We start from the raw sequence: 21,866 nt of genomic DNA, 5'->3' as shown, positions 1-21,866 counted from the left end.
TCACTGAATTCTTATGACTTTTAAGTTCCAGTTATTATTCCCATTTTATAGATAACAGATCTAAAGCTTAGGAAAATTAATTAACTTGCTCTGGTTACACAACAGTAGAGTAGGGATTTAAATCCTGGCTTGCAGCCTCCAGAATCTATCCTCTTAACGCATATTCTTCAACATAAAACAAACTCTCTACATTCTTAGGGGATGTTTTCTTCAAGTTCAACAAAAAGCAAATCCTCTGAATATCATTTTATTGTGAAGTAACAACAGCCAATGTTATCGAGCAATTACTATATGCCAGGCACTGTACTAATAAGCACTATATATAGATTAGCTCATCTGAATCCTTACAGCAACTCTATGAAATTTGTACCATTATCATTCCCACTTTACTGAAGTGAAAACTGGACACACAGAGTATTGGTAACTTGCCCACGGAACACAGCCAAAATATAAACACAGGCAATCTGATGTCACAGTTAAAGCCCTCACCTACTCAGCAATAAATGTAACCTAGTCTCTTTTTTCATTCATATATTAGGAAGCATTAACATTTCCTCTACAACCTTACAAACATAACTCATTTAGCTAACTCAGAAAGAACAAATTGAAGATCTATAACAAGGGTCTAAATCTAGTCCCCAAAGTAGATTTTGTTTGGCTTGCAAGAATTTTTCCTAACTCTTCCCTTGAATTTGAATTCTGAGTAAACATTTCAAAATGAAAAGATTTCACATAAAAAGTGTCTCTTGAAGAGTTGTAAAAAATCTGGCATCACTGGACCCATATCTCCACATGGGAACAATTAATCCCTTCTGCTCCCTACGTATTCCCAGATCCTGAGGCCAAGGGTACTTGTTTTAACTGACACTCAACACTAAGGTGCAGTTTTGTCTGTCCAATTGTTTTGTTGTCGTTTTTTTACATCTGGCCAGTTTTTCTCATTAACATTACTAGCTATACCCTAAAGTCATTTGTGTTGTGACCCCAGAGGTGCACCCTTTCTTTATGTAAGAAGGTAAACTTCACCCTACACATACATAGCACAGCGTTCGCCACACTCAGATATACTAAGTTGCTACTTCTTTTCTTTCCTTTTCTCTTCTTTTCTTTCCTTTCCTTTTCTTCCTTTCTTTGTTTTTTAAGTCTCTCTCTTAGCAAGGCACACGAAATTGAATGGCATTTTCTGCACGTGGGTTTGTTTGGGATTCATCTCTTCTAACAGGTAGTCAATTTGAAGTATTCTTCCCTTGTTAAGTCAAAATTGGCTGGGTACCTATTAGAATATATAATGTTAAACAATCTCAGGGGTACCATTCAGCATATGATTCTACTGCAAGAAGAACTTGCCAACGGTAACAAATTTTATTTATTTATTTTTTTGGTTGCCATGATCCGTACCAGATGGCCTTTAAATATGTCCATTAGTCATCAAATTGCTCAGTCCTGTAAATATTTCTGTGGGGGAAAAAACAAGAGACATTATTCTTAATTAAGTTTCTCAACTTTGACTAATTCAAATGTTACTTCATAACACATGAATCTAAATTCAGTGCTAGCATATTTTAATGTAAGATAAAACAGATCGCTGTGTTCCAATCAGCACACATCCTTTCGTTCTAAGGATGCACTGGAAGTTCTCAAGAGACTAGTGCACTGCACAGGAGAGCATTAACCGTTACTGATGATGTCAGAGAGGTAGAACGGCTCCTTTGCATGTGACTCATTTACCCACCAGTATCTTTTTTAATTTATAAACGTGACAAAGAATTCAGTTTCATAAGTAGAGCACAAAACACTTCTGCAGCTATAGCTGCCTTCTCCTTTAAATATTCTTGTTGAGTTGGGGGCGCAGGCCACGAGCCTGGTCCTGCAGTCATTTAGCAAGGTGGGGGTTTCTGTCCTAACTCATGGAGCAAGTCAGAGATGAGGGTCTGAACTTATAGGCTATCTCCATAATATGCCAATTCAAAAATTAATAAACTCTCTTCTTCCTCTTCAGTGAAGTTTTTGAGGAACTGGTTTGAAACTAATATCCAAGACTTGACTAAATTTCAAAAGTCTGTTTGTTTGTTTTTTTAATGAAGTATGAATCACTGGCTGATTTAAGTACTGAAAGATCTTTCCATTACCCTTGTAATGCTTCCTTTGTGGGTCTGTGCATTATTATTTTCTGCTATTTTCAAGAGGAAGTTGTTATAGAATGAAGGATGGAAGGGTGCCACATTTAAGAGCAAATATTCAGTGCCAGGCACTGGGCTTGGATGGATGTGGTCACAAGGCGGGGCTCTGCCTTTCCTTCCGTCTTTCTTGCAACTAATCAACATATTTTTTAATGAGATGTCCTCTTTTGTAGGGATTTTTTTTTCCTGTTTATACTTCCACATCCTTAGGCAGAGTTATTCCCAAAGCATTTCAATACATATTTTGTTAAATGCCTCCCTATGACTTCAGAGGCAGGAGTTATTAACTACACATGAACGTGGCTCAGATCCAGAACATGCAGCTACAAAATAAATATCCTCTTTCTTGATAAGGAAAATCTACAGGAAATGTCTAGATTTTCACTCCAAAATTACACTGAACTTTATCTTTTGTGTCGTGTGTTGTTCACATAGAAGCATTTTCTCCCATAGCAGAATCAAATTTTCAAGTGATTCTTATGTTTTCCATTTCAAATGCTCAGATACTTACAGTAAAATGCCCATAAACATACCCCTTGCTATAATAAAAGTTTTGGTATCCTTGTCTTTAAGCCTCTCAGCTGTATAATTATAGTACTTAAAGTGGGATCTACAATCATATAATGTTATTGTATAATTGAAAAACTTATGGGAAATTTTCCTAAAGATCATGAAAGAATGTTAAAACATTCTCTCATTTATATAATTCTGTTAAACTGAGTTTACAGTAACCTAGAGGGCTTCTATAAAATATACACTATACACTGCCCCCTCAATCCATCTCAACTATATAATTCGAAAGCCATTAACAAAAGAAACACAGTTGCTTAAAAACATTTTAATGTTTTTTATTTTGGGGTATACAAGCTATACTAAAATACAGCTTAATCATAACAAGACTATTTGAATTTTTAAATATGCAATTCAGCATTGAAAGAAGTACGATGTACTGAGTAGCTTATATTCAAATATTTTAACTTCTCATCTATAATAATAACAGTTTTCTTTGATCAGTGTCCCCAAACTCTCCATGAACTATCAATTCAGAGCTTCATAATTTTCTTCTGGCTCAAAAGGATCAAAGCATTCTTATGTTTGTTAGAAGTCTTTGATACTGCTGCAAAGACAGGTGGTGAATTTATTTCATAGTTATTAAACTGTTTCTTGCTGTCTTGAGCTTAGGAAGAAGTGGTTTATTTTAACAAGGTGCTTACAGACTGGCTTTCCCTTCCCCAGTTTTTAATCTTCTTTACAAGGTTTCCCACAGTGATGTGCACTACACCCTGGAAATGAAATAAGAGCTGAAAAAAAGATGAGGGCCATGATCCTCTGGGTGTGAGAGAAAACACAGGATGCCGTCCCTGTCGTATCAGTCCAAGGAAGTGAGGCCCAAGCAAGCCCAGTAGACCTTGCTCACCTTCCATCTCCATTACTGAAGTTATATGACCTAACCTTGAGTTTTATCATTAAAAAAAGTTGAATTTTTAATAACAATTATCATTGAAGAGTTAGGGGGAAAAAGCATTGAAACCCCCAAATTTAAACACTCTTTCTAACATTAAAAGAGCAAAAACAGTAATTCTATACATGATACAAAGGATCATGAGAGATTACTACAACCAACTATATGCCAATAAAATGGACAACATGGAAGAAATGGACAAATTCTTAGAAAAGCACAACCTTCCAAGACTGAACCAGGAAGAAATAGAAAATATAAACAGACCAATCACAAGTAATGAAATTGAAACTGTGATTAAAAATCTTCCAACAAACAAAAGCCCAGGACCAGATGGTTTCACAGGCGACTTCTATCAAACATTTAGAGAAGAGCTAACACCTATCCTTCTCAAACTCTTCCAAAATATAGCAGAGAGAGGAACACTCCCAAACTCATTCTATGAGGCCACCATCACCCTGATACCAAAACCAGACAAAGACATCACAGAAAAAGAAAACTACAGGCCAATATCACTGATGAACATAGACGCAAAAATCCTCAACAAAATACTAGCAAACAGAATCCAACAGCACATTAAACGGATCATACACCATGATGAAGTGGGGTTTATCCCAGGAATGCAAGGATTCTTCAATATACGCAAATCAATCAATGTGATACACCATATTAACAAATTGAAGGATAAAAACCATATGATAACCTCAATAGATGTAGAAAAAGCTTTTGACAAAGTTCAACACCCATTTATGATAAAATCCCTCCAGAAAGTAGGCATAGAGGGAATTTACCTCAACATAATAAAGGCCTTATATGACAAACCCACAGCCAACATCATTCTCAATGGTGAAAAACTGAAACCATTTCCTCTAAGATCAGGAACAAGACAAGGTTGCCCACTCTCACCACTATTATTCAACATAGTTTTGGAAGTTTTAGCCACAGCAATCAGAGAAGAAAAAGAAATAAAAGGAATCCAAATCGGAAAAGAAGTAAAACTGTCACTGTTTGCAGATGACTTGATACTATACGTAGAGAATTCTAAAGATGCCACCAGAAAACTACTAGAAATAATCAATGAATTTGGTAGAGTAGCAGGACACAAAATTAATGCACAGAAATCTCTTGCATTCCTGTACACTAATGATGAAAAATCTGAAAGAGAAATTAAGGAAACACTCCCATTTACCATTGCAACAAAAAGAATAAAATACCTAGGAACAAAACTACCTAAGGAGACCAAAGACCTGTATGCAGAAAACTATAAGACACTGATGAAAGAAATTAAAGATGATACCAACAGATGGAGAGATATACCATGTTCTTGGATTGGAAGAATCCACATTGTGAAAATGGCTATACTACCCAAAGCAATCTATAGATTCAACACAATCCCTATCAAAGTACCAATGGCATTTTTCACAGAACTAGAACAAAAAATTTCACAATTTGTATGGAAACACAAAAGACCCCGAATAGCCAAAGCAACCTTGAGAAAGAAAAACGGAGCTGGAGGAATGAGGCTCCCGGACTTTAGACTATGCTACAAAGCTACAGTAATCGAGACAATATGATACTGGCACAAAAACAGAAATATAGATCAATGGAACAGGACAGAAAGCCCAGAGATAAACCCACGCCACCTATGGTCAACTAATCTATGACAAAGGAGGCAAGGATATACAATGGAGAAAAGACAGTCTCTTCAATAAGCGGTGCTGGGAAAACTGGACAGCTACATGTAGAAGAATGAAATTAGAACACTCCCTAACACCATACATAAAAATAAACTCAAAATGGATTAAAGACCTAAATGTAAGTCCAGACACTATCAAACTCTTAGAGGAAAATACAGGCAGAACACTCTTGACATAAATCACAGCAAGATTCTTTTTGACCCACCTCCTAGAGAAAGGGAAATAAAAACAAAAATAAACAAATGGGACCTAATGAAACTTAAAAGCATTTGCACAGCAAAGGAAACCATAAACAAGATGAAAAGACAACCCTCAGAATGGGAGAAAATATTTGCAAACGAAGCAACTGACAAAGGATTAATCTCCAAAATATACAAGCAGCTCATGCAGCTCAATATCAAAAAAGCAAACAACCCAATCCAAAAATGGGCAGAAGACCTAAATAGACATTTCTCCAAAGAATATATACAGATTGCCAACAAACATAAGAAAGGATGCTCAACATCACTCATCATTAGAGAAATGCAAATCAGAACTACAGTGAGGTATCACCTCACACCGGTCAGAATGGCCATCATCAAAAAGTCTACAAACAATAAATGCTGGAGAGGGTGTGGAGAAAAGAGAACCCTCTTGCACTGTTGGTGGGAATGTAAATTGATACAGCCACTATGGAGAACAGTATGGAGGTTCCTTAAAAAACTAAAAATAGAATTCCCATATGACCCAGCAATCCCACTACTGGGCATATACCCTGAGAAAACCATAATTCAAAAAGAGTCATGTACCACAATGTTCATTGCAGCACTATTTACAAGAGCCAGGACATGGAAACAACCTAAGTGTCCATTGACAGATGAATGGATAAAGAAGATGTGGCACATATATACAATGGAATATTACTCAGCCATAAAAAGAAACGAAATTGAGTCATTTGTAGTGAGGTGAATGGACCTAGAGTCTGTCATACAGAGTGAAGTAAGTCAGAAAGAGAAAAACAAATACCATATGCTAACACATATATATGGAATCTAAAAAGAAAAATAAAAATGGTTCTGAAGAACCTAGGGGCAGGACAGGAATAAAGATGCAGACATAAAGAATGGAATTGAGGACATGGGGTTGCGGGGGGAAGGGTAAGCTGGGACAAAGTGAGAGAGTGGCATGGACATATATACACAACCAAATATAAAATAGATAGCTAGTGGGAAGCAACCGCATAGCACAGGGAGACCAGCTTGGTGCTTGGTACTTGGTGACCACCTAGAGGGGTGGGATAGGGAGGGTGGGAGGGAGACGTAAGAGGGAGGGGATATGGGGATATATGTATATGTATAGCTGATTCACTTTGTTATACAGAAGAAACTAACACAACAATGTAAAGCAATTATACTCCAATAAAGATGTTAAAAAAATACAATAAAAAACAAAAAAACAGTAATTCTGTCATTCAGCAAAAATAGAACTAAAATCTTAACCTATATCATTTGAAATATGTGCCACTAATCAGGAATAACAATTTATGTTTCAAGGGAATTACCACTGTTACGTCAAGATTATTAGGAAATATTTTCTGGGTACTGGCACTGACAGGTATTTTATGTCATGGCTCAGGTCTGTGTTGCACGACTTAAGGAAACTATATAGAGGCAGATTTGTAGAACCAACAGCCCAAAGAAATTAGCAGTGGAGGTAAATAACACGCATTCATATTCCAAAAGCAGTTAGACATTTTCTTAGAACAAACAAATATAAAATGGTAGACCCAACTAGGTGCTTGGGATTTAAATAAGACAAACGGATTCTTATTAGTAATACTTGCCTATCTCTTTATAGGAGTATTGACAAGAAATGTAACTTATTGTTGCTAAAGCATTTTAAAGATGAAATGTGCTATATGACTACTAAGTACTACACAAGTACTAACTGCTAAATGAGTAATCAGCTTTACTACTCTTTACTTGATTCTACTGAATTTAATATTTATTCCTAAATAGAGGAATTATGTGAATTACCTTATTGGAAGATGATTCTTTTGAAAAGCATTTTTTTTAGTTTTTGAAATGGAATTTTTAAAGTCAGCATATAAGCATTAATTTTACTTTTTAAAAGTTTTGCTTCCCATTATGATGAATTTCTATTATCCTAAGACTAAATCTCTCAAACAGTGAAGAAGTCATGCAGATACCAAAACTTGGATCATTATACAAGTAACCCATGGCAATGTGTAAAATTCTATTGATAAAGCAAACAATGTACTTTCAGTCCAGTAATTCCACCAAAAGACTGTTACCTCTTTTGAAATGACATATTCCTAAAGATTTGGTAAAAATAGAAACCAAACAGAAAAATAGGACCTTAAGCCTTTAAATATACTATTCATAAAAGTACAAAAGGTGTAGATTTAGTAGTGATTATTTATTGTTACTTAAAAATACATCAAGGTCAACATCAAACCTTTTTAAATTCCTTTAACAAAATAAAACTATAAAATAATCAGTGGTTCCTATAACAGCCCCGAGGTATATCAGAATATCCTTAAAAGAAGCTGGCCATTTTATCTTTCAATATGATTTTCAGGGAAATTTATGTCTCTATCAATGCATTCAAAATTAATGGCCCATGTTTGACCGGCTGGTGATTTCCACTATCATAGTGGCCGGCAGATGACGGCTTCATTGATTCAGGGATGGATACCAACTGGGAAGGCAGCTTCTAGATTGGTCACCCTGGCTTACATCTAGCAAAATACTGTACTGATTACTGCTCTTTTGGCATGGTGGAAATTGTATTCTATTTCATGATTTCTTCATCAATGATTAAAGAAAAGATAAGTTGAATGGCAGAGATGAAAGAATGATATTGTTAAATATGAGTGGAGTTATTCAAACATAATAGAAAAATATGCTTTAAATTATTTGATCAATTAAGTTAAGGTTAAAAAAATAAGGTAAAACTTCTTCCTCCATAAATAATAATATAGCACTAACATATGCTGTCTTTGTTTTAACTAGGCCACAGATTTGTTTTAAGATAATTTTAAAAAATACTATTAACCGTTTCATTCTGATTTAGCTGAATTAACATTTTAAGATGGCCTCCTTTATTTCTTGTTCCTGAAACTTTGTAATTATCTCCTTCTCTTTTTATAAAATATCAAAAATTTTCTTGCTACCAAAGAGGTCAACATCTTTTATCAGTAAGTTTTATCTTAACCAAATGCTAATTTTCAAATCAGAAAAATAAATGGATTAAGCAGTATTAATTTGCCAAAAAAGAGAATAAAACTGTGATAAAATTTCCCTTTCATTTTGATATTTAAATCACTATCAGTATTACATTATAATGAGATAAAGGTTCATTAAGGCAGCCTTTGTTATGTAAAAACACAACACACTAGAGGGGAAATTCTTCACTGAGTTACAATTATCCTCCAAGGTATATAGCAAATGAGATATCATTAAAATATTTTAGTTTAATTATGCAATGTGTTCCAATACATAATCAAAATACATATGCACACAACCTAAGCATTTTACTCATTTCTGAAACCTGAATTTTTCTCCTAATGAGAAAGTCAACATTAATAAAATTATAGAAAAATTCTAAGGAGAAGCAATCACACTTTTATGTACATAAAACAGTATTTCCTAAACTAATTGGAGAGGGCATCTGATTACTGAGCAGAATTCTCCCCACACATACAGTTTCAGTTTCTCTCAATCCTACATTCCTATTGCTCCACACCAATCCAGTCAGTACATTATTCTGCTTTTTGCTTTCCCCCAAATGAAACCCGATATTTTGAGTCTCCTGTCCCCTCACATTTTCCCCACAAATTAATTTATTTGAATCTGAGACCTAATGGTAGTCAATGGTTACTCCTGCTTTTCTTTCTACCCGTACATTTCTTTTTTCTCTATTCTTCCTATCAAAATTTCCCAAGAGTATGATTTGTGTAGGGCACTGTATCTGCTATAACAGAGACACACCTCAATTGCCCACAGCTGGGTGGCACAGGAGTACTGTGCACCCAACGGCCATGTGACTTCCTTTAACCAATGAAAGGGGGACAGAAGTGAATTGTGTCCATCCAAGCTGACGTTTCAAAAGCCACTGCTAGTTCACCACACTCAGTTTTCCTGTTTCCTTCTATGTTACCCGTGTGTCTTCTACTCAGTGACTGGTTATGTTCAGAGAGAGACTACTTCCATCAGCCTGAATCCAAACACTCCCTGAGGAAGGCAGAAGGCAAAAGAAGGAACAGTCCCCCTCACAGGGACTTGAATTTAGAAACTGTCCAAAGATGTACATGAAAAGACAATGTTAAAGCAGAAGAACTAGATAACTCTAATGGGCAAATTTAATTACTTCCCAGCTACTCAGCAGGATGGAGGGTTATGAAGTTTATACGAGTTACAGAGAAAAAAGGTTGTGAATTTCAATATACACTCCCATGCCTACACCTACCCAAGGCATTATGTTTGTGAAAGCCTCATATTCATCTCCACTTAGAAAAAAAACTCTTTTTTCTTCTTTTTTTTTTTAAATCCAGTGAGAGTGGAGCATCATCCTACCTGTTCCAACATGACATAATTAATAAATATTAAGCAAATGCATGGGAGCAAGGGATGCAAAGAAATACATCACCCAGTTCTCCAGGGTCTCACAGTAAAGTTTAAGAGAAACTATACATATCAAATTTGGATATACATAAAGTTTTAGAAAAAGCAAATAAACTTTTTAAAAAGAAATTTTAAATCAAAGTACTGTAGTATGTACACATAGTTAAAAGTCAAATAGTGCTAAGATCCTACAATGAAAACAGCAGCCTTTGCCCAACTACCACAAGTCCTACTCATCACATATAACACTTTGGCACTCTTTTAGCAGACTATTCTGGTATTTACCTTCATTTTTCCAAATGTGTTGATGTTCTCATTTACCAATTCACAGATCTATTCATTATCTATTGACTTCCTACTTTCGAAGATGAGGACTAAGTCTCTTACAGGCCCCTTTCCAATCCCACCAGCTTTCCAAAACACATACCACAATTTTTAGTAAAATCAATGTTTAAATTGTTAAAGCTATATAAACACTGTTTTCCACTGAACAAAGTAACTGTCCTATGATTGTTAACTTTCTTGTATACCTTTTTATTTTTATGGAGTTCAGGAACTAGAGCATGGTTCCTGAACCATGTGTGGAATATCTTTATTTTAGCATCATCCTTCATTGTGTTTGGCTGAATATAGGATTTACAAGATGAAAATCACTTCTAAGAATTTAAAAGGTATCACTCCTCTATCTTCTTTCTTATAATCCTGTTGTTGAGAATTCAGGTACCATTCTGATTTTTCATACTTTATTACTAATCTCTCTCAATACCTCCCCAGTCTGGAAGCTTTAAAATATTTCTCTTTAGCTTTCTGTTCTGAATTTTTACTGCTGTTCCCTAATATGAGTCTTTTCTCATTCATTCTCCTGGGCACTGCTCATTCAACTTGTTAGGTCATTTTAATCTAAAGACTTATGAACTACTATATTGATAAATATTCTTAAATATTTCTTTGATAATTTCTTTTCTTCAATAATCTGGTTTTTTTAGAGAACTTTTTCTACTTTCTAGTTTCAGCTTTTTCTATTTTCTCTTCCTTTCTACACTGTTTGTTCCAGCTGAGTTCCTTTTTTTCTTTTTTTTTTTTTAAAAAATGTCTTGAAAATGTCTCTTTCAAGTTAGACATTTCCCTAAGTCCCCCATCAACCTGGGGGTTTTCAGTTCTCTAGAGAAGAGTCACCCATATTCTGAAAGGGTGAAGTATGCTGCTAACGTTCAGGGAGCAGGGCAGGGAGAGGGGGCCAGAGGAGACTCCCACATTATCCCCCGATTTTAGCGCCACACAGCATCCCTACTTTCCATGGCACTGGTATCACCAAGGCTTGAAGCTTTCATGTGGTTTTTGAAGCCGAACAGCTTGATTCTCATGGGTCTTTCCTCTCTAGGGCACTTATATGAAACAGCTCCTGCTGTACTAAGTCTGTTATCAGTCCTCTACTTTCCGCTTTCCGAAGATATATTAATCTCTTACTCGCTGTGGAATCTCTCCTTTATCTTTGCAAGTTTATAACTTTTAAAATTCTTTTACCATCCTTTTTAGAGGGATTTGGGGAGGTCAAGAGATAAAATCATGTACCCAATCTGCCACATTGAACCTGAAGTCCCAGAAATACAATTTTAAAGTGGATTATCTGGAGATTATCTAGTTCAGTTTCCTCATTTAATAGCTGAGGAAAGAAACAAAGGTAGGTTAAATGCTCTGCTCAAAGTTCCTTCTCCAAATTCAGAGCAGAACCAGGGGTAACATGTCTCCTGTCTATCAGTCCAGTGTTTCGTTGACTCCTAACATAATGTCTTTCTAAGAAAAGCATTTTGTTGGCCTTCTGGATGAGAGACAAGAAATACATGACTGAACCATCCATGAATAACATGATTAAAGAGAAAACTAATAACCAGGGGAGTATACACTGAATGCTGTGTGTCAGAAATAATAAGCAACACACGTTGAGAGAAGGGAAGATCCATGAGGGTTAGGATGATTTCAAAAGGCTCCATGAAGAAGCTGAGATTTGTATTTGATCTTGAGGCAGGAACTCCAGGTAAGGGGCGACTAAGGGCAGTGTGTTGGCAGAGGATATATACTGGGAGCAGTGAGGGACTGGTGCCTCACAGACTTTCACCAAGGCTGCTTTCATGAAAGGTAGAAACCTCTCCTGCAACGAGTCCCTTTCCCACCCCATGTTCTGACAAGCACCCAGGACACACAAAACACCAGAATCACAGAATCACTGCTTGCTCTTCTGGCCTCTGTCCATCTGTACAAGTGAATAAGATTATGTTGACTCTTACTCTCTGAAGTTTGTATTGTGGAATCAATGGATAGTTTTTCATTTTTTATTATAGTTACATTATCTGATAGCCATTTTCAGACTATTCAACCTGAAATTTATGACTCAGCCTCAATACTTCTACGTATGACACTGTGTTTAAGGACTCAAACAGTAATTATAGGACAAAAATAGGACTAGATGAGGTAGAATTTCAAAAATTCAACTGAAAGGCAGCCGAAACATCCACAATTTGGCACTTTCTTTCTTTCTATGTCATATGCCAAAAGAAAGCAGAAAGCAGGAATAAACACTTTTTAACAATCAATAAAAGTTTAAAATAATGTATTCAATACTTATCTCTCTTAGGAAAATAACTAAACGTTTAACTCTAAATAGTAAGACAGTGGTAAAACGCAGCATCACTTATTTTTGTTGTTGGTATTTCAAGGCAGTTTTCATAGCTAAAATATCACTAAACCTCCACTGCTCCCTGACCTTGGCATATACACTGTCTCTTTCAATGGAAAAAGGCTAGTTTCTACTTAATTTCGTCAACCTAAGTATAAAGGTGTAACTGGATTTTTCACAATAAAACAATGCTTTCAATTAATGAGGCATAAACAAACAAAAAGCACTTACTCTTTGGCAAAACATTTCCATACACTTTAAATTTTTTTGCTTATCTAATTCCATTGAAATTGTAGGAATATTTAGAGATTTTAAATATGTGTGCTTTAACCATTTGTTCAGAATTGCAGTGGGAGGACTTCCCTGGTGGCACAGTGGTTAAGAATCCACCTGCCAATGCAGGGGACATGGGTTCGATCCCTAGTCCAGGAAGATCCCACATGCCGTGGAGCAATTAAGTCCGTACGTCACAACTATTGAAGCCCGTGTGCCTAGAGCCCGTGCTCCACCACCAGAGAAGCCCATGCACCACAATGAAGAGTAGCCCCTGTTACCTAGAATACAGTTAGACTGTATTTTGATGAAACTATAATTTAATTGAGACGAGGAAAGAGATAGATTTTTCAAATCCCTTTAGATTTAGTAATAGCAGTAGACCTGAGTATCCTATAACTGTGGATTCACTAGTGGTCAAGAAACATTCTTGAATTTGTTCTTGAAGCAAGCTAATTCAAGTCTATGTATCATGTCCAAGCTTGCTCTGACACAGAATTTTCCACCACTCACTCTGATTACAAGCATTTAAAGGAGAACAACAAAACCTATTCTTGTCCTCTTTACCTCAAAGGGATTCTGGGAGGACAAAGGAAGATAACAACCATGAAAGAGCTCTGCATATTTTACTTTTAAAAACTTACTCCCATGAGGATCAATCATAAGGAGAGAAACTGCTCTAAAAAGACCAATACACTCTAGCATCAATCTTGCAGTATCAAAATCTGGTCTGTGTCCACCCGCTGAGCTACTCCAGCACTTTTAAAAGGTCAAAAAGCAAACTAGGAGATAGGAATATCTTGGAGGCTGTTTTCAAAGCAAAATTAGACTAGGTAAGCAAAATCAAAAGCTTGCTTAGCCCAAGAATCCTCTGACTATAGATCTTATATCAATGCTTGAGTCCAGACCTACTCAGTCAAAAACTGATGGGAACGGTACAAGGAATGTATGCTTTTAAAGTTCATCAGGTTAAGAACCTCTGCTCTCCAGGTCATTGTTCTTACTGAAGCCTATCTGCTCAGGTCTAGATGGGTCAGGTCAGATGCAAAATCAGGAAGTTGTTTCCAGCAGAAAGTCTTCGGGATTTAGGTCACTTTGGGTCTTCCGAAATCTGAGTTTAATTCCTGCAACCCCATAACACAATGTTGTTCAAATTCTAGAATCATCCAGACCTTAAAATGCAGATTCCAGGGTCCACATTTAGTGGACACATTTAGATTCCAATTCAGTAACTTTGGTGAAGGCCCTGGAATACGTATTTTCTATTGCAGGTTGGGTGAAGATCAATTTAAAAAACGATGGCCTAGGAGCTTTGATCACTCTGCAACAGGCAGAGCATTCCAGGGTTTTGCAGAAGTCTGACCATCATCTTAAATTTGATGCATAATGATCCATTCTACTGACCAGATCCCCAAACCAACAGGATCTCCTCAAGGCCATTTGGGACCAAAGTATAACTACTATTCCCAGGTACCTCTCCCTCCTTGATCTTCCTTCCCCGGGTCTTCATTTTCTTGTGCCAACCACATCTAGACTGTTCTACAACACAGGGTGTATGTACTGAAGAACCATTTCATTTGCACTCATCTAGGATTCTGTATCTTGTTTCTAAATGTGGTATCTGGATGAGAATAAAAGGCTCAGAGGCTACCATGAGGGCACAGGTGGGGTTCTGATGTACAAGGGAAACGAGATACAGCCGGATAGTGTTCCCGTCACAGTCCTCTGCCCCCACCCCCATCCCCTTCCAACAATGATACGCTAAAATCTCTCAACATTAGTGGCTGCGAATGAAACAGAGCAATATGACAAGAGAAGGCCTCCTGAGCACACGGTAAGTGCACTTCAGTTCTCCCTGACCCCTCCTCAGTCCAGACCACAGTATGTTCAAGGATGCATACAGCCTTTACAACCATCTCCTTGGCAAGAGCAGGAGCTTCATATGGCCTAAAAGGAACATGAAATGTCAGGGGTGTCCCACCTTGCACAATTACCAAAAAAAACACTATTTGTTTTGCACAACTCTGCTCATTTTCCATGCAATATGTTTGTTCCCAGAAGGCAGAAATCTCTTCTATTAGTTGAGTGATAATAAGGTGAACTTGGATAACTGCCTAACCATCTTAAAATGTTAAAAACAAATCAACGTATATCCAAATATAAGTTATGATAGCTGATAAACATAGAAGATGCAGACAACTGACAAAGGACTTGTTAATTAGAAGCTAATTTATATATGTCTACTCTGAATCCAATAATTTTTTTTCTGGAAAATAATATGTTCATTAATGACTTTCATTTGATAAAAATGTGTTCAAATTTCTATCCAAAACCAAAACTATTTTAAGGTGAAGAAAACTGTTTCTGAAACTAAATGACTGAAAATAGAACCAAAAAGAATTCTTATGCATAAAAGTGCTAAATGTCTTTAGTGTAGCATCTACACCATCAATGAACTACACAAATAGCACTAATTTTCACAAAGGTGTACAGTGCTAATTCTCAGCTTTGGGAATTGGTGAAGACATCACACATTTGTGCTCAAGAACAATGCCTCTAAAATGTAATAATGGCCTCTCTCTTCCTACCACCTTAAGGTTCCTGCTGCTAGTTATTACTAGGCCTGGTTTTCTTGACTATTTCTGTTATCACAACAGTTCAACAAGAGTAACTGGCTTTTTGGTACTTTGTCAAAATCCTTTGACGTATTGCCAGTGCCATCTGTACAAAAAGGGTCCTTGGCAAAACAAATAAGCTATAGACTAGGAACAAAATGGTCAGTGCAATAATCTACTTATATGTTAGTCTTGATAGTAATTAACTGGTTGCTGGCCAACTGCGGTTGACTAATTCAATTACCTGCCTGATGATAATGAAGGTGGTATATCCTTACTTCTCCCCTCACCTTCACCTTCATTATCAATGCCCTGCCTTCAAAACATATCTATGCACACAATGTGGACCTGTTAAGTTTGTTATGTTCCATGGTCCATGACTACAAGTCTAACCACCACCAAGTACTTCAAAACATAAGCCCTGGCTTACAAGAGGGATTTAATAAAAGCATGTGCTTGGATCAGACACTCATCAATCAATCACCATTTCTAGAAAAGTAAACAGTGGCACACACTCACTGTGCATCAACAGCTACCAAATGTATATACAATGGGCAACATCAACAATATCTCCTAAGAGCCCTGGGGTCCCTTCCAGCTAAGACCCATGATTTTGATTCTGTGGCTCCAGGCAAACAGTTAAAGCTCTAGAAATTTATATCTCTGCCATGGTCAGAACATATAAATCAGAAAACAGGACTGGAAGACTTGTTATTACAGCATAATAATGGCTCTCATTTCTTGAGCACGGACCATGTGGTGATGTTCTGCTTCTTCCTTTTTCACTGCTATATCCCTATCATCCAGAACAATGTCAAACAGATAGCAGGTGCTCAGAAATATTTGTTGAATGAATGAATGGATGGATGGATGACTGCTTTATTGCCTGACAACATCCTATCAGTTAGGTTTTATTATTATCCTTATTATCTAAATGAGAAAACTGATGCATATGTGGTTAACTGACATGTTCCAGGTTACTTAGCTATTAAAAGAAAAAGCCAGGATTTGAAACCAAGTTTTATAGGACCAAGTTCTATAAAATGCCAGAGTCTGCCCACTAAACCCACCACATGCACCACTTCTCATAGTGATAGGCCAGCAGAGGGGACTCCTCTCCTCCCTTTCCCAAACGAAAGCTCTTGTTCCTACTGCTCTGAATCACCAGGACGCTTTATTTGCACTTCCCTTAGGGGTCTGGTCAATTCCTTCTTCATTTTATTGAAAGGAAGGAGAACTACCATTTATTAATTACCCATCGAGTTCCAAGCACCATGTGGGTACCTTACTCATACCTTGTCATGATCTACGGGCTAGGCATTTTGTTTTATTTCCCATTTCACTTCATGAATGAAGAAAATGAGAGTAAAATCTTTTGTCAGTATTTCCCAAACTTGCCCAATAATAATCTGGGGCGGGGGCTGCTTAAAATAGTAGCAGGCCCTATTCCAAATCTTTTGACTCAGAATGTTCCAGAAAGGAGCCTGGATTTGTCTGACTCCCAAGCTAAGGGTTAACCCTTTAGGGCAGGACCCATGTGTTTGGCATCTTTGTTCCCTTCACTGTACATACGAGGCCCCAAAAGTGTCTCATCTTTCTAAAACACAACAGTTTATAAAGTACATTCGCATGATTCCCCAAAATAATCATAAGAAGCAAGCATAACAGATCTCAATATCCTCCTCTTATAGATGGGAAAAGTAAAGCAAAATCAAGTTCTATGGCTCCTGGTTAAAAGAAAAAAAAAAGAGGGAGAAAAAAAGAAGGTTATGTGGAGAGAGAAAGATAGATGATCATTCAAAAAAAAATTTACCCAGTTCTTCTTCTCTTCGGGTATAGCTTTCTTTTGATACCCCCAGCAGGAAATCACTCTATATATTCTGCAAATCCCAGCATGAAGCAAGAGGTTTGTCAAGAGGATCATGCAGGCTATTTGGAATAGGCCCCTCAAAAATAGTATTTTTCATTGGTAATAATCAATAAAATCTTCACCATGTTCTTATTCTCCCTATTACAGAACTGGTATTCTCTAAGATAAATTCTCAAAATAGGGCATCATGGGAGAATTTACAGGATGTGGTATGTATTTAAAGAAAAAAACTCTGTAATTCTCTGACCAATTTCAGCTTTGAGTTTCTTTAGGATTTCCACTTAAATAAGTTTTCCTAGAAAAATTTTTCCCCTTATCATCTAAAGCACTCTCACTGGAATAGTCTTAGGAAGTAGTTTAGAGAGCTGAATGATATTAACCTAAATGTAATTTTACTATCTTTGGCTCACTCAAGTAGATAAATTTTCACAGCACAAGGGGTAAAAAATCCAATTTCCTTTTAAATTTTATTGCAAGTTTCCCCCAAATAAACAAAGAATTGAGCACCTTGCACCAACCAAAAAGGAAAAAAAAAAAAGATTTTATAATAATCCCAGTGAGAGCATGCCCATTCCAAAAAGTGAACTTGCTCTTCTTATTTGGCAAGGAAACCCTGAGAGGGAAAACAACCCTAGAATTTGGAAAAGGGTTTCCTAATATGAAGTGAGATGCTGTGCCCTAAAATCTGAGAACCTTATACCCTTTGAGTGAAGGGTAATTAAAACTGTGTTTAGGAGCTCAGTAAAGTGGGACTTGGGAGAAAGAAGATCATCTACCTCTGAGTGATGGAATCAGAGCAACAGAACCAAACACAACCTTTCACCCTTGAAAGATGTGCCCCATGTAAGGTGGGACCCCACTCCCCAGCCATAGCTAATTGGCCACTTGACTTAATGGTGCCAATCCAAATCTCTCTCCCTGGGAACTTGAAATTGGGAAAATGAGAAGATAGCTGAGTTGAAATTCACATAGAATTAGAGCCAAACTGACATAGGGTAAGTCCAAGCAAAGCCAGGAATAAGCTGAAATGACAAAAGGGTAGAGAAGCTAAAATATCACTTTGCAAATGAAAAGAGTGGAGCAGACACAGAGAGAAGTGATAGAAACCAGGCGTCACCACATGAGCAACCTTGGTTCCTGACTGTCCTCTTCTCTCCCCGAAGTCCTAGCTATATTTACGGACCTATTTGGGAATGTCCATGGAGGGGCCTGCTCTGTCGTTTATATAAACGTTTTTATTTGCGATAATTTGAGTGGGTTCCTATGCCCTGAAACCAAACAGCTTTGACTAAGACAGGCAGCTTCATGGAAGAAGTGACATCTGAGCTAAATATCAGGTGTTCACCAGGTGGCCAATGGAGAGAAAGCATCCCAACTGGAGGAAACAGCTTACAGGTCAATCTTGAGGAAGGAGAAAGCAAGTTGAGTTCTAAGGACCACAAGTAGAGCCAGGAACACCGGAAGGGGGAGGGGCAGGAATGAGGCTGAAGAGAAAGGCAGGAGCCAATGCACAAAGGACCTGTAATCCATGCCAAGGTATTCAGCCTTTATCCTGTAGCTGATGGGATCAGAGGTGTATTGTAGGAGATCATTCTGGCTGTGATGTGGAGGCTGAATGCAGGAGGCTGGGGGCAAGACTGGAGGCAGGAGGCCAGTGAGAAAGTGAGCTTCTCAAGGAGAGACGTGTGTGTCATTAGTTCCACCATCAGAGACTATTCAAAGGGAAGAGAAAAACAAAAACAGCAACAACTTGGTCCTAAGAAGCAAGTCAGCACAACACCCTGTGAAATGAGAGTTTTGCAGCTTGGCCAATGGCAGAGTTGTACATCATTCCACCTTTCATGCCTGATGTTTTAAAGAAGCAATGACAGCCTAAGGGCTTGTTGACCCACGAGCAAACCCACCAGCAAATGTGACCCAGAACATGACAAAACACAGATCACAAAAGAAGCTCACACTGTGAAATACCACACAATTTCACACTTCATTTCCCCAGTTCGCATACTCATTTATTAATTTCCCATCATAACATAAAGCCATATCAAGCTTTAGTTACTTCAGGAAACATGGCACCTTTCATAAAGCCTGATAAAAGCATTAATAATTAAAGGATGACTTTGAAAGAAGGGCATCTAAACCTCTCTGGCACAATGTTTTTGTTCTATTCAGAAATACAAAAGGGAAACCTGCATACCCCTGAATAAACGGAAGCTGTGGATGTTCTGATCTTAATTAGTTTAGATAACAGGACAAATCAAATCCCCAAATACTTAAGTGGATGGAAATGGAGCTATCAGGCCTGATGACAGTCTAGGCTGTGGTCACAATAAACTTCCTACCTTATCAGTAATTTCTCTTACACATGAATGAAGAAAGCAGACATCGCATGCATGACAAACAGCTGTTATTATTGCAACTGACTGCAAAGCACCACTTTAACTTTTTATACTTTGACTCTAGTTTTTCTCTTTCCACTCAAAATGCCTGTCAACTGTCTTCACTTACGAATGAGATTGCCAGGCTTAAGCTACACTCCAACAATGGATTCCTTCCTCTCTCATTCCATTTGCTGTTGGAGTGCAGGATCCTAACCACATCTGAAATGCTGTTTGTTGTAAGGCATTCTTTTAGTTACAAACAGCTATGTTAGAAGTCCCTTTCATCCTTGCTGCTTAGTGAGTGGTCCACGGATCACAGCTTTAGCATCACCTGGGAGCTTATTAGAAACAGGCAGTCTCAGGCCCCATCCAAGACTGACTGAATTAGAATCTGCATTTTATCAAAATCTCCAGGTGGTCTTGTGATGATGAGAGGCACTGCCAGATATTTTTGGAAAACACAGTTGAGAAGAGTTTGACTAGAACCTAAGATCTGATCTCAATTTTCTTTGCTAGTCTGGAGAAGTGGCTTCCAAAGCCTGCATGTAAAAATTACTGCCATTTACCTTGAGTGGGACCTTCTAGGAAGATGGCAAGTGCTGTGCAAATACAGACAAGCCTTAAAGTCAGAGAGACCTGAGTTCAAATCTAAGCTCTGCTACTCATAGGCTGTGGGACTCCGGGCAAGTTACCTAAACACACTGTTGAGTCTTTTGTCCCTTTTCACTTAGTTGAGAAAAAAACATTAGGTTTTTGTTTGCTATTGTTCCTTTTTTTTTTTAAGATCACTGTAGACTCACTTATACAGAGTTCCCATATACCCTTCAGCCAGTTTCCCCTGATGGTAACATCTTGCAAAACTCTAATACAAATAGTATAACAAGGAAATATGTTCTCCCTCTCTTATAAGTTTGTCATTTCAAGCATGTTATAAAAGCAGGATCTTATAGTGGGTAATCTTCTAGATTGGCTTTTCACTTAGCATAATTCCCTTAGGATCCATCCAAGGTGTTTCATGTATCAATAGTTCATTCTTTTGTACTGCTGAGTCTTATTTCATAGTATAGATGTACTACAGTTTGTATAACTATTCACCTTTCGAAGGCCATTTACATTGTTTCCAGTTTTAGGCTTCTACAAATAATGCTGCTATGAGTAAGCATGTACAGGTTTTTGTGTGAACATAAATTTCTATTTCTCTGGGATAAATGCTCAAGAATGTAATAACAGGGTCACATGATAATTTTGTGAAAATGTCCTACTCTTTCCCAAAGTGACTACACCTCTTTACATTCCCACTAGCAATGTAAGAGTGATCCAGTTCTCCACATCCCTGCCAATATTTGATGTTATCACTAATTTCTAATTTTAGCCAATGTGATAGGTATGTAGTATTTTCTCATTGTGCTTTTAATTTGCATTTCCCAAGTGGGTAGTGATGTTGAGCATCTTTTCATGTGCTTATTTGCCATCTATCTTTTCAGTGAAATGTCCATTCATGCCTTTTTTCCATTCTCTAATTGGATTGCTTGTTTTAACCACAATTTTGTAAGCTTTTGTGAATTTGAGAGCTCGTCAGATAATGTGGTTTGCAGATATTTTCTTCCAGTATGTAGCATGTCTTCACATCTTCTTCACAGGGAGTTTTGTGGAGCAAAGTTTTTAGATTTGATGAGGTCCAATTTATCAATTTTTCCTTTTATGGACTGTGATTTTAATGTCAAGCCTAAGAACTTTTTGCCTAGTTCTGAAGATTTTCTCATTTTTCCCTAAGTTTTAGAGTTTTATGTCTTACATTTAACTCTGTGATCCATTTTGAGTTAATTTTTATATAAGCTGTGAGGTTTAGATTTTTATTTTTATTTTATTGCTTTTGAATGCCCATTTGCTTGGACCATTCATTTTGAGATGTACCCTAACTTAACAGCAGCTTTGCAAAGAGAAAAAATCAAGTCATCACACTAATTGTACATACCAAATATAAGAAACCACAGTTCTAGAAACTGGAACCACCTAAAACCTAGTACCACTGTGCATATCCAATGGAGAAATTATGTCTGGCTCAGAGTCTGACTCATAAAAGTCATTCAATAAG

At 37.2% G+C, this 21,866-nt stretch overlaps 1 protein-coding gene across 10 annotated transcripts in view; it reads right to left on the bottom strand.

The window, feature by feature from the left end:
* PAM (peptidylglycine alpha-amidating monooxygenase) overlaps positions 1-21,866 on the bottom strand; it is a 281,828-nt gene that overhangs the window by 158,772 nt on the left and 101,190 nt on the right. The window contains exon 3 of one of the 10 annotated variants that reach the window (XM_059916835.1): positions 1,399-1,455. The exons of the other annotated variants lie outside the window; for them this stretch is intronic. The gene's annotated coding sequence lies outside the window, so the exon portion shown is untranslated. The remainder of the gene's footprint in view (positions 1-1,398; positions 1,456-21,866) is intronic. 10 annotated transcript variants of the gene reach the window in all.

This window comes from Balaenoptera ricei, chromosome 3, assembly GCF_028023285.1.
Source record: "Balaenoptera ricei isolate mBalRic1 chromosome 3, mBalRic1.hap2, whole genome shotgun sequence".
NCBI lineage: Eukaryota > Metazoa > Chordata > Mammalia > Artiodactyla > Balaenopteridae > Balaenoptera > Balaenoptera ricei.
The sequence above is the reverse complement of the archived record's forward strand: the minus strand, read 5'-3'. Positions and strand labels throughout refer to the sequence as shown.